Source organism: Pieris napi, chromosome 14 (assembly GCF_905475465.1).
Source record: "Pieris napi chromosome 14, ilPieNapi1.2, whole genome shotgun sequence".
Taxonomy (NCBI): domain Eukaryota; kingdom Metazoa; phylum Arthropoda; class Insecta; order Lepidoptera; family Pieridae; genus Pieris; species Pieris napi.
The window spans coordinates 8,050,397-8,062,593 of NC_062247.1; the positions used below are offsets into that span (position 1 = coordinate 8,050,397).

At 31.4% G+C, this 12,197-nt stretch overlaps 1 protein-coding gene across 1 annotated transcript in view; it reads left to right on the forward strand.

Annotated features, from left to right (window-relative positions):
• The first annotated feature begins 4,363 nt into the window (after positions 1–4,363).
• LOC125055777 (extracellular sulfatase SULF-1 homolog) overlaps positions 4,364–12,197 on the forward strand; it is a 77,552-nt gene continuing 69,718 nt past the window's right edge. Inside the window, exon 1 of the mRNA XM_047658370.1 lies at positions 4,364–4,556. The gene's annotated coding sequence lies outside the window, so the exon portion shown is untranslated. The remainder of the gene's footprint in view (positions 4,557–12,197) is intronic.

Consider the following 12,197-nt stretch of genomic DNA (forward strand, 5'->3'; position numbering starts at 1 on the left):
TAATATTTTTGCTTTCCGGCTATCAGTCACGTGATTCTTCGTATTGACATCTCCGCAGCAAAGGCATTGCAGACAATAGACCAAAACAAGGTATGAAACGACTCTGGACGTCAACTTATTGAGAGACAACTGTTACAAGAAGCATGGCCTTAGTGTTACTTACTCATCATCAAGCAGTTAGCATACCATATTTTAGTGAACCATATAGACCACAGAGTGTATTTCTCTATAACGAATCCAAAACGACGAAGCAAGTAGACAGATGAGCTGTGCGGTCGCGTTGCTCGTTCATTTTTATTTTCCACTCCGCAACACAAAAGCAGGAAGTGAATTGCACGAAATAATGATGTTTTCTTACTTAACAAAACGTTGTGTGAAACCGCTTCGTCGAAATATATTAGATAAATAATCTTTAATATATATATATAAACACTTATAACTCGAGAACGGCTGGTTTTTTATTTGTTGTATTTGTCTCCGTTCGAATGTCAGAAAAAAAATATAATAAGAATATTGGAAAAATTACGAAATAGTCTCCTTTCAAATTAAAGAACGTATATATTTCGAGTCGATGAGATATATCGACTATATTTGGATAATGCCGTATTATATTTTAAAAATGTAGAATAATGTCAGTAATGAAAAAGGATTCACCTACAAATCGAATCAAAGGTCGTCAAATATTTTTGCGTGCGCTCAGAAATTTATTTTGTAAACTAAGGAAAATCAATCAAAATTAAATATACAATATTTTTTGTGTTATCATAAAGTAGTGAAATGTATACTTATTTATTTTGTATTCATTGTATTACTTTTATAAAAACATAAATGAAGTTCAGCTAAACACGACGTTTAATGCGGTACGAAATTTGCAGCTAGTACCTATATAATACATATTATATTAAAAGATCCTAAATGTACTTGAATTCTTTATCTCTGTTAAATGATAAAGCGCTCACTATTAAAACTTTACAACAATGGTACAATTCTAAATAAAGAATTTCAAATTATCAATTATGTATTATTATCATTGATGCACAACATTTCTGTTATTAAATAAACGTTTACATTTAACTGTTTGTTACGCTTAAATGTGTTCTTTAAAATTAAAATAATTAAATCAGATTAATATTGATCGGATAAGGGACTGCTAATTGACTTTCATATATGGCAAAAACGTTGACGTGGACATGGAATCATAGTTCGCACTAAGAATGAACTCTGTGGGGAGATTTAGACTTAGTGCTAAGTGTGACTCCCGTATGTCAAAATGGTATTGGAATTTGATATACATGTTCTAATTCGTAAGTCTCGACTCTGAATCTGACCCTAAAGGTTACCTCTTAACTCTTTAAGAGCAAGTTAGACAAGACATAGAAGTTTAATAATAATAATAAAAGTAATTTTTGTCGTATGAAGATACTGGCAAACATCTTGAACTGTTCTTGCCTGCGCAGAAGCGATTTTTAGGTATCACTGGGAGAGGTGGCGGCGGGAGAGTGACGTGTCGATCGCGTGATTGGTAAATCAGTTGACGTTTGTGTCCCGCGATGCGCAAACTTTTCCCCACCCCCTTGTTTAATGCTCAAGAAGTTTGCCGGTATCTGTACTTTACATTTAAATACATTTCGTATTTCTATCATCTCATTCCTAGGTATCTGTGTGCCCTTTTTTGGCAGAAGCATCCTCCAAATCTCGCCATTTCTGTATGCACTGTACCACCTTCTACCACCAGATCTTTCTTTAATCTGGTCTATCCAACTTCTAAATTGTCTTCTTTTTTTGCGTTTAATCAATCCTATAAATTTCTCAGCTGGATATATTTCCATGTGAAGGAAGATGTAACATGTAAAGTAAACAATTAAGCATTTAGCTTGCAAGGTCATAATCTACAGTTATGTTTGCACATATCGTTATATCATATACCATAATCACATGTAAGTACTCCTCATTAGGTTTCTAAGAACCTCTAACAATGCACACTTATACGAGTAGACATTACGTAAACCAAATTGGTTAGACGGTATTTTGAAAAAAGGTTTTGATATCGACACTTGTTCAAGTTATCATTACAGAAGTTTTTTTAAATATCTGTAGTAGTATTTATCATCTTATTTAATAATTTGTTTTAATTTTCATCGAGATTTTTATACGTTAAGACTGATAAAGTATTTGTTAGGTTATATATGATAATGCTATGTTAAAAGTTATAGGCTCAAGGTCAAAGGTGTTGACATAGACATAGACATAACATTTATTACATACGAAAACACACACACATAAACACACAAAATAACAATACTCAAAGAAAAAAATAAAATAATACATCAAAATGTTGGGTGCAATAATAATAAATAATAAAGGAAGACAATTAATGTACGGCGGTCTTACTGCTAAAAACAGTTTTTTCTAGGTGTAATTCCTGGCAATACAGTAATAATAACAATCACTTTATATAAGATAAATAACAGAAAACAAGTAACAATAACAAATAAGAGAAGGTAGAGAAGTAGTCTTCCTACTATGTATAAACAATTTCTATAAAATTAAGTTCTCAAAAATTAAGTTTCCCGTTGTAACTTTTTAAATGAATGATTCAAATGTTCTTTTTTAAAAGATTATTTAAATAAAGCTTGCTTTGTCCTTGACAAACATTACTCTTAAAATTTACAGGTTTTAAAACTACAAAAACTACGCGACATTATCTTCGCGTCTATAAATTACATCATTGTTGAGAAAAATCTTTGCCGCGTTTATCTAAGGATTTAAAAGTCGGTCTGCGGCTTTGAACTTTGATTTTATTTTAAGCTCTTGAAAGTGCTTTGTCGTGTCCTTTACAGCTTTAAACCAGGAGAAATCCCTAAGCACTCATTCTATATTTCAGGGCCAAAATAAATAGCTAAGGATTTTTATTCTAGTTAATCTTAATTAAGATACGTGATACTAATAACACGTAAGTATTTTGGATTAAAACGCGTTATATTTACTATTGCTTTGCGTGTCTTCCATAATCACGAGTTGAAATCTAAGTGTAAAATGACACAATTTAGTTATGTACGAATGTAAAAAGAGTTTATTAAAAGGGATTGCCGTATTAAAACGCTATTAATTGTCTCAATATTAATGTAAAATAATACAATTATATGAAAGTTTTCAATTTAAATTTCGTATTAAAAATCTGTCACAAATGCCACAAAACGCATTTTGAATTTTAAATTTATTTTAATGTATCATTTATTTATTAGATTCTACTTAAGATTATATTTTAGATTTTAGTTTTAATTATTATTTTAGTTTAAAAATTATTTATTATTAATATATAAAAATTATTTATAATTATTTATTAAAAATATTTGATTAGTAAAGTGTATGTTACGTAACGTTTAAAATAATTTGTTTGTTTTTCACGTATTCATATTTATATTTGATAATCTTTTATTGCACTTGCATCTTATTAAACAATCGTCAAAATGATATTACACTACAGCACAGACCTATGTTGATCAGGAATGGAATGCCCTAATTCCATAAAAAATCTACAGGTATATTCAAACATTCTTGATACAGGGTGGTAGCGACAGTAACCAGTTTTAACATTGTACAACGGGGTGTGTAAACAAAACAGTGGAGTTTCTTGTTCAATATTGACCTAGGATAGGTTCCACAGATTGGATGCTAAAACGCTTCACTTATTCAAGGCTTCAATAGGTCATTGTGCCCCCAGCAAAGCAATTTACAACATCTCAAATGATAGATAAATGCATCCAAATTATAGTCCGTTGCGTGCGAACGTGGGTAAACTGTGCCTGATCAGTAGCAGGATATTTTATTGAATAGCGGAGTCTTTATTGCTTTGAAATAAGGTGTATTTTCTAATAAACCAAAATTTAAATGCCTTGCTTCAACGGTCACGGTAATAATTTCATGCATAGGGTATTTTTTGAATTTGCGTTTTGTTTTATATTTATTAAATTATTGTATTGTATTATTTAAATTAACTAAAAACTTAACTATTAATCAATATTAAATTAATATATAAACCTGTAAATTAACGTGACCTCAAGAAACACGAGTAATTTGTGTAAACAACGTGTACGTCATCAGACGGTTTTGTTCTTCGAAATTGTATTAACATTTTGCAAATATAAAGTAAATAGTAAGTAGTATACACTGCTGCTGAAAAATCTATCGAATATTTAAACTTAATTGTTATTTGAACAGTTTTGTGTCCTATCATGTTTTTCTGTTGAATAAACTACCTTGTACGTAATTTCGGCGAAATTTGATATTTTTTACCGGGCAGGTGAGTGCGCGAGCGGGATGGAAGAAAGCTCGGGAGAGAACATCGGATTGAGGAATGAGGATTCAATGAGAATGACAGTCTTGTGCCGAGTGCCGAAGCGGCTAGCGGTCGACCGCGTTACGTGAAACAGTTCCCACGTCAGAAAACTTTACGTGTATCATAACAAAGTTAAAAGCTTTGTTAGCGATAATTTAAAACAGTTTGTGTCTTTGTTTTAGTGAAAAGTATTCAGTGCGATACACGCTTTATTGTGGTAAGTGAAATTTAGTTTTAGGGGTAAGTCCGCACGGTCAGTGGTAGACTAGTCGTCGCTGTCTCCGATTTTATCTTTGCTGATAAGAGTTTATTTATGCTGGAATGTAAATATTGAGAAATAGTGGCGTTATTAATAAATAGTAGTGTTAGATGGGGATTTTTCATGTTCCCGTATTCCAAGTTCCGTAACGAGGATGACGCTTTGTCTGTTCATTGATCATTTTTTAGATAAGTTAGGGAAACAGCTAACGAAAAAAATATTGTTTCTCATAGAATAGAACTTGTGATGGTTTGTCTCATGCATTGACGATAAAGATACAGTAGCTTTATTGTAGAAAATAAATAAATGTGTTTTGTTATATATATATATTTTATTTAATATCCTTTTATTTATAACTATTATTTGAGTCAGTAAAGCTTTTGCATGACATTTTAAAATGACTACACTAATCTCGAATCTCACTTATAAGTTTGGGTAAAAATAAATAAACAAAAAAATGCATTGATATTATATTTCCTATTACTATATTGTTATTTATATTGATATTGGAAAATTGAACCTGCTTATTTAATTTAATTTGTATTTTAATAGTGTGTTACATAAAGACATCGCTAACATGAAGTGACAAAGAGCAATTACATATTTATATTTGTAGTTATATACTACATAATTGCTACCGACATTTGAAGGATCATCATTTTTCACACATATTGATATGATAAATCTAAAACGTTGCTTAGAATAGATATTTTTTTTTAATCTGGGGGGTTACATTAGAGAACGAGAGCTATGTGGAATCTGCAGTAACGTACTCGAAGCTCGGCTATCTGATAACGTGGCAAAGAACTCCATGACATTATCTTATATTAATTATTAAGCATTTGCGTTTATTTATGTTTATACATCACTACGAATAGATTTGTTAATGTAAGGATGCAGGGCGTACTGGAGGAAGATGGAGGAGACCTACGTCCAAATATGGACCAAAAAAGAGGCTGATGATGATGATGAATGTAAGAATGAGTTAATGAATGTACCTGTATTAAAAAAAATCTATTGTTTCATATTGATTTAGTGAAAAGTAAATCTTATAGACGAAAACAATAATAATCTATTAGACGACTAACATTTAAACTTTAAACAATGTATTTAAGTGTTATATCAAGTCACTTTGAAAATAAATAAACTTGACATTGTTACTGAGGCATATAATACTGCAACTATACAGCAAAAAGTATTTATAATACAGAAAACAATTTTATAATATAATATTTAAATTTGGTTGCAGAAAATTTGTACAAGAGGTTAGAATAAGAGTCTTTTCTGCAGATTTTTTTTCTGTGGCTGTTCTTATGTGTAGCTGCATTAAATTTCAAGTTGTAGGTATTTACATTGATCCTGAATATCGGAAAATATGCTCTTAACAAGCCCTGCCTTAGCTATAAAACCTGGACCGTCTGCATAAAATTACCTAGGTACCTACTTAATGGTCCAGTGGTCTGGCATGCTAGGGTTTTGTAAACTTCCAAGTACTTAATATTCAAAAATATTAGATCTTAAAGAAATGATTTAAAAAATCTAAATTATAATTGCATTTAAAATATTTCGTATAAATTTTTATTTAGTTATTAACACTTCGTTGAATACAGAAATATAATACAGTTAACATTAAATGAAAAGGAGGGCAACTGGCGGCCTTATCGCTTACGAGCGATCTCTTCCAGGCAACCACTATTGAAATACTAAGCGTAAATAAAAAATATATGTTTTTTTAGTCTTGTATAGGTTGTACTCCGGAGAATGCTCCATGGAATTACACCACCTAATTCCGGCATCCCCTTTCAAGCAACGCTTGTCTTGATGCACGCTGGAGTTTCATTCCGTTGAAGACATCTCCAATTGCCGCACTAGACGATTTGGAGTGTGAAGAGTGGAACTAATTGCCCTTATCAATATTTTCTAAACAGTATAACATGGGTTAATTCAAGCAGCTGAATAGGCATCTCCTGGACAGTGCATATAGGCCGCATCTCACTTAACATCAGGTGTGATTGGCGAAACGTCTGTACAGTTTTGGATAAAAATGATGTAAATATTTGATACACAAAAAATGAAGAGTTAAAAAAGATTATAATTTATAAGTATTCTAGAGTGTTCAGAGGAGTTATTCGGATTAACTGAGGTTCATCATCGGATGTCAAGGCACAATACAAAATACCATCCGTATCACCTCGACGTACGTCGTTCTTAAGGCAGTTTTTGCCGCTTTGTGGAACCAGCTGCTCACTGAAGTATTCCGCACCAATTCGACTTTGGGTCCTTCAAGAAAAGAGCATATCAGTTCTTAAAAGGCCCGCAATTTACTAGCGAGCTTTCTGGCAATATGCGTGTCCATGGTGGTATCACTTAATATAAGGTGAGCCTCCTGCCCGTTTGCCCCTTGTCATAAAAAAAACGAATATTGTTATGGAATAAATACATAAACTAACTCAAAAATATGTCTTTTGTAATTTAAATATATCTTATGTAATCTCATAAAAACACGCATTATTTTGCAAGGGTGAGAGATTTTAACATGAATAAATTTGAAATATTTAAACAGGCAACCCTAAATAATCTGAACTTTATGTATCGAAACGTACCTTGCATTCAAGCTCGGAATAGTAGTGTCGATAACCTGAACCTTTTGTCAAAATAGGGGTTCTGTTTCAATTCAAGCCTTTGTTAATATTTAGGTTATCTGTAGCAATGCGGTCAACGTTTTAATAATTAATTAAATTGAATATAGAACTGTATGTCTATGGATGTCTTTTTTATATTCGAAATTCATCCCAACCCCGATAGTAGAAGTCTGTGGGGTTCGACTCGCAACAGAGTCTATGCTATTTGGAGACTGAGTGGGTATTACCCACTAAACCACGGGTAGGTCTCGGGGTATAGTAAAAATAGATTTATGTTTTAATTAATTGGCTATGTGTAATGTAAGCCTTCAAATCGCTTGCTTGTTTTATTCGTGGAGTTATTTAAAAATGTCCTACAGTCATTGATGTCCAATACTGTCGAAGGAAATGTTTTTGAAAATTAATTGTTTGAATAACTAAAATCGTATTTAAAAAAAGTTGTTGTTAATATAAACAATTCTAGAACAAAATTGTTCACGATCTGAAATGTTAGTGAGTCAACCACGTCGTGACTTCTTTTAATCTTTTTAGAGGAACAACTCCGTAACTTTATCCTTTATTACGCAACGGAAGCTCTCAGTAGGGTGATTTTTATCTGTTATTTTCAAAATTTCTCAGAGAACATTTAGAGAGACATTATATAGAAGGAGCAGACCGCTCCTTCTATATAATGTTATATGAATATTTTACTCGTTAATATAGCTTTATATTCGTGAAGGTTTTTTTTTATATCGCTTCACTAGGGTTTATCCGTTAGAAAAAAAAACTCTTTATTAGTGTAGATATTCACTCAGACAGCACTTCTTACAATTAATCATTTGCTGATTGATCTTATATCTTTATAATTTATATTCCTAGTGTAATGTCCCTTCTTTTATTAACATCATTTGTTATGTTATCACCGTTATATATTATATACAAGGACCTACTAGTATTTTAGTAATTATCAGAATTTAAAAGCATTGACGCGTGTCTCCCGGGATTGTCGATGGACAACCGACAAAGACCGTGGGACAATGGGACGATTGAATGACAAAAGGCGCTGCGGTCCACTGCAACTTGCTCCACCATAGCATAAAAACCAGTCAAGACCGAGCCGGTAACGGCTTTGTGTCAAAATCATGTTTAAACTTCGAATTCTGTTATAACCGGCCAGTTTTAAAGTATGGCACTACTAAGAAGGGATTTGCAATCGCATATTTAAATAATGTTCAAATTTAAATATGGAAGCTAGCAAATCGTTAGTGCAGACAGAAAATTTATATAATCTAGTCAGTCATCATAGACAAACCGCAATTCTGTTGCGTTGATGACAGGATTGCATACGTACATGTCTTCTAAGGATTATGTATTGCATGATATTTATCTATGCTTTACGTATGCTAAATTAATAAAAAATAAAAAAATACACGTGTCCTAACAGACGCCGAATTTTAACAGTAATAACATTCGCGTTCGTAATTAAATTAAGTCAGAATTTATAACAAATTCGTTCCCTAGAGAAATAACGAGATATACAGTTACTCGTATATTGATTAATGAAAACGGAACGAATGCAAATATACGAGAAAATCCTACTATACTGTTTTAATTACAATGTATTGACATGCAATCGATAAAAGCATGACAATAATGTTGTCATTTACTTATTAAAATAATGACAATGTAATAATGACATGTAATATCAACCCTTAATAAATTAATGATACATTGTAGTGAAACATATACGTTATAAATCAAATGTTTCAGACTAAAATTTGTCGAAAATGTTAATAGGTACAATTATATTGTTAATAGTTTATTCATTGACAATTATAGACTATCGTTACCAATGCCATAGATTACAGATTCAGACCAAAAGACATAGAGGAAGCTACAGACTATTAACGTTAAAATTAATTTCTTAAAGCAATGATCAATTGGCTTATTCCGTGTAATAAATTTGTCTATATCGGACATAAAAGAATCCGCCATCCGGCGATCTGGGCATTCACCTTGTCTGATTTTATAGTTATTTAACTGTATAGCTTAATTTCATAAATCATTTCTAATTCTTTCACTTTATAGAAACGAATCTCATGTTCAATGCCAACACGAAAAGGAAAAAGAGTAATTATTCGCTAGTCATTATAGCTTATTAGCGTGAATTGACGTGGTAGCATGACGTTTCCACATTTATACATTTTTGCATAAATGAATTATAAGATGCGTTTTATCAGAGGAAAGTGAAGATTCATCTTGTATAACAGAGGGTCTACCGCGTAATATTCACTATATTAAATATTGAGTTTTCGTACCACGTAATTGCGATTTTGCTATACGATATTTAATATAGGCTTTGTATATACGTATAGATGTTGGTTTTCGTATATTGTGTTCTGCTTAACGATTTACAGCCGTTCTCAGAGACAGACATGAGTTAATGGAGATTAGTAAAGAATGAAATAGTTTATGTTAAACCCGGCATATGTTATTGTGTAGCGAGCAAGGAATGGATGGAAATTTCGAAAAACAAAGATGAACGGGATAAGCTGAAGGAGGCCTTTACCCAAGATGGAATTCCAACCCTACAACTATAGACCCATTACTTTATATAATTTTTATGTATTTATTTTTATATGTAATTAAATAAAGACTTAGAATAATAAGAAACTACCGTCGGATCCCACTTTTCGGTCTTTCTACGTCCTTGATTTAAGGAATGGCATTTAAATTTAGAAGCATTTTTTTTCTGACGTTCATACATTAAGTTACCTACATAAAAAATATAAATAGATTTTTTAAATAGTTGCTTCACTGCCCTATGCTTTCTTAAATCAATCCCTGACTGAACGATAAAAATTCCAGCGGAATCGCACCTTTGACATATAATTTATTAATTTGTGATTTGAGGTGATTAATTGGACTCTGAATAAATAGAATGAATTGAAATAACATATTTATAAAAACATTTTGAGGCACACGTAAGTGAATTTATAAGGTCAAAGACAATTCCAAAATGGTTTTTTATGTTTTTTTATCGCAATAGTTTAAAACTTTATGCCAGTTTCAAGTAAAAGGTAGAGAAACTACACACGGGAAAAAATAACCCAAAATTGGTTTACACTATATTATAATATACAGATAAACAAACTACGATTTTTGCCTTTTAAAAATTCTACGTTATAATATTTAATCTCGATAACGACTATTATGTACTTGTTCAATATATGACCTTTTTAATGTTCACAAATTAAACTCGTTTGAAAAATATCTCAATTAATTTATGTTCTGTCCCACTTTTACACAGATTGCATGTCACGGTCGATAACTATGCTATTAAGTATGTTATATTGGTGTTATGATAACTGTTACATATATGTTTTTGAAGCTTGAAACATTTTTATCACAAAATTCAAGGTAAATGAATAAAACTTTAAGATTTGAAAGAACATGATTATTAAGAATTAGTTAATAAGGTTTCGCTATTTTTAATTATTTAATTATAAATGAAATTTTATTCTTAATTACCTTATTTTCCAATAATAATAATAATTATAAAAAAAGGAAATAAGCTCCTTTCTAGGAAAGGGGAGAACTCCCCTGCCATTTAGATGTACCTGGTGCCATGTGGTTGGTAGGGGCTATAGAAAAGACAAATTAAACTGCAAAAAATGGTTGTATGTATTTCATAATTTTCATTATATGTATATTTATGTAGTCGAAATATGTGTATCGTGGTTGATAAGTCAATTACATATATAGAAATATATCAGAAAGCGGGGCACGTACAAGTGTGGTGTTTTTATTAACTTACTATAATAAAATAATCTGCGGCGTTGCGATGTGTAGAAGGCATGCAATAGGTTATTCTCGGTATCAATATACCTGTGTACAGAACGCGTACAATATTACATAAATTATCTTATTACGCTCGGGGTCATTGTGTGTTTGCGACTTTGTATCTATTACCAGATAATAGTATTACAAAATACCTATTTGACACAATGTAAATAATTTTTATTATTTAATTTAAGTTTTAAATGCAAGGTCTTAAAAGGAATTGCTGGAGTGCAACGTTTGGGTTCGGGGCGATTTCTATTGTCTCTTTACTATTCTTCTTTAAAGGAATGTGGTTAGGTCAGTCTGTGCTACGTTAGTTATATTTTTCTGTGCAACCCTGGCATTTAAACCCCGTTCGACCATAAACCATAAATCATAACCTCTTAGATTTAATTACCAAAACTTTCATATAATAATGACATTTAAACCTTTACATTGGGATGATGATACTGTTTTTATACTACTTATTTACGTTATATTGAGTGTAGGTTATTTTCAGCATCATAATAAACCATATTTTATTCAAGCGATTGTGTCACTGTCATAGATAATGTCTAGCAGCTATTAGTCTGTGGCAACTGGTAAGTGATGTCAAAGAAGTCAACCTTATCTGTGGAGGCACTCCCGCAACTAAGCCCTTTACTTGGTCAATGCCACTAGAAATAAAATAACGAAATCTTTTGCGGAATATGGAATACAGTATTAATAAAATAATATGTAAGTAAATATCGACGCTCACAACAACAATAGAATAACTAGAAGTAACGTTTATTTTTTTACCTATAAAACTGGCCCGTCGTATGGCGCCAGCAAGCATAGAATGTCAAGGGGTATGTATGAATGCAAAAAAAATAAAAAAAAGAATATATATTTTATTCCATACAGTATAAACATTTTATGTAAATATTTATGAGAAAAATGTGATTCTATCGTAATACCAAACTCGGAGGGTTGTCTGAGACTGGTGAATACCACATTTCTATTAGTACGCATAGTTTTTTTAGTTCCTGTACTATAGTTGGAGATCGCAAGAACATAATTTTATATATCTTTACACTTATATGGATTAATATAGGTTTTAATTTAAACTGTTTTTTTTTAATAAAGTACACGAATAGTAGCAATTGTTAATTAC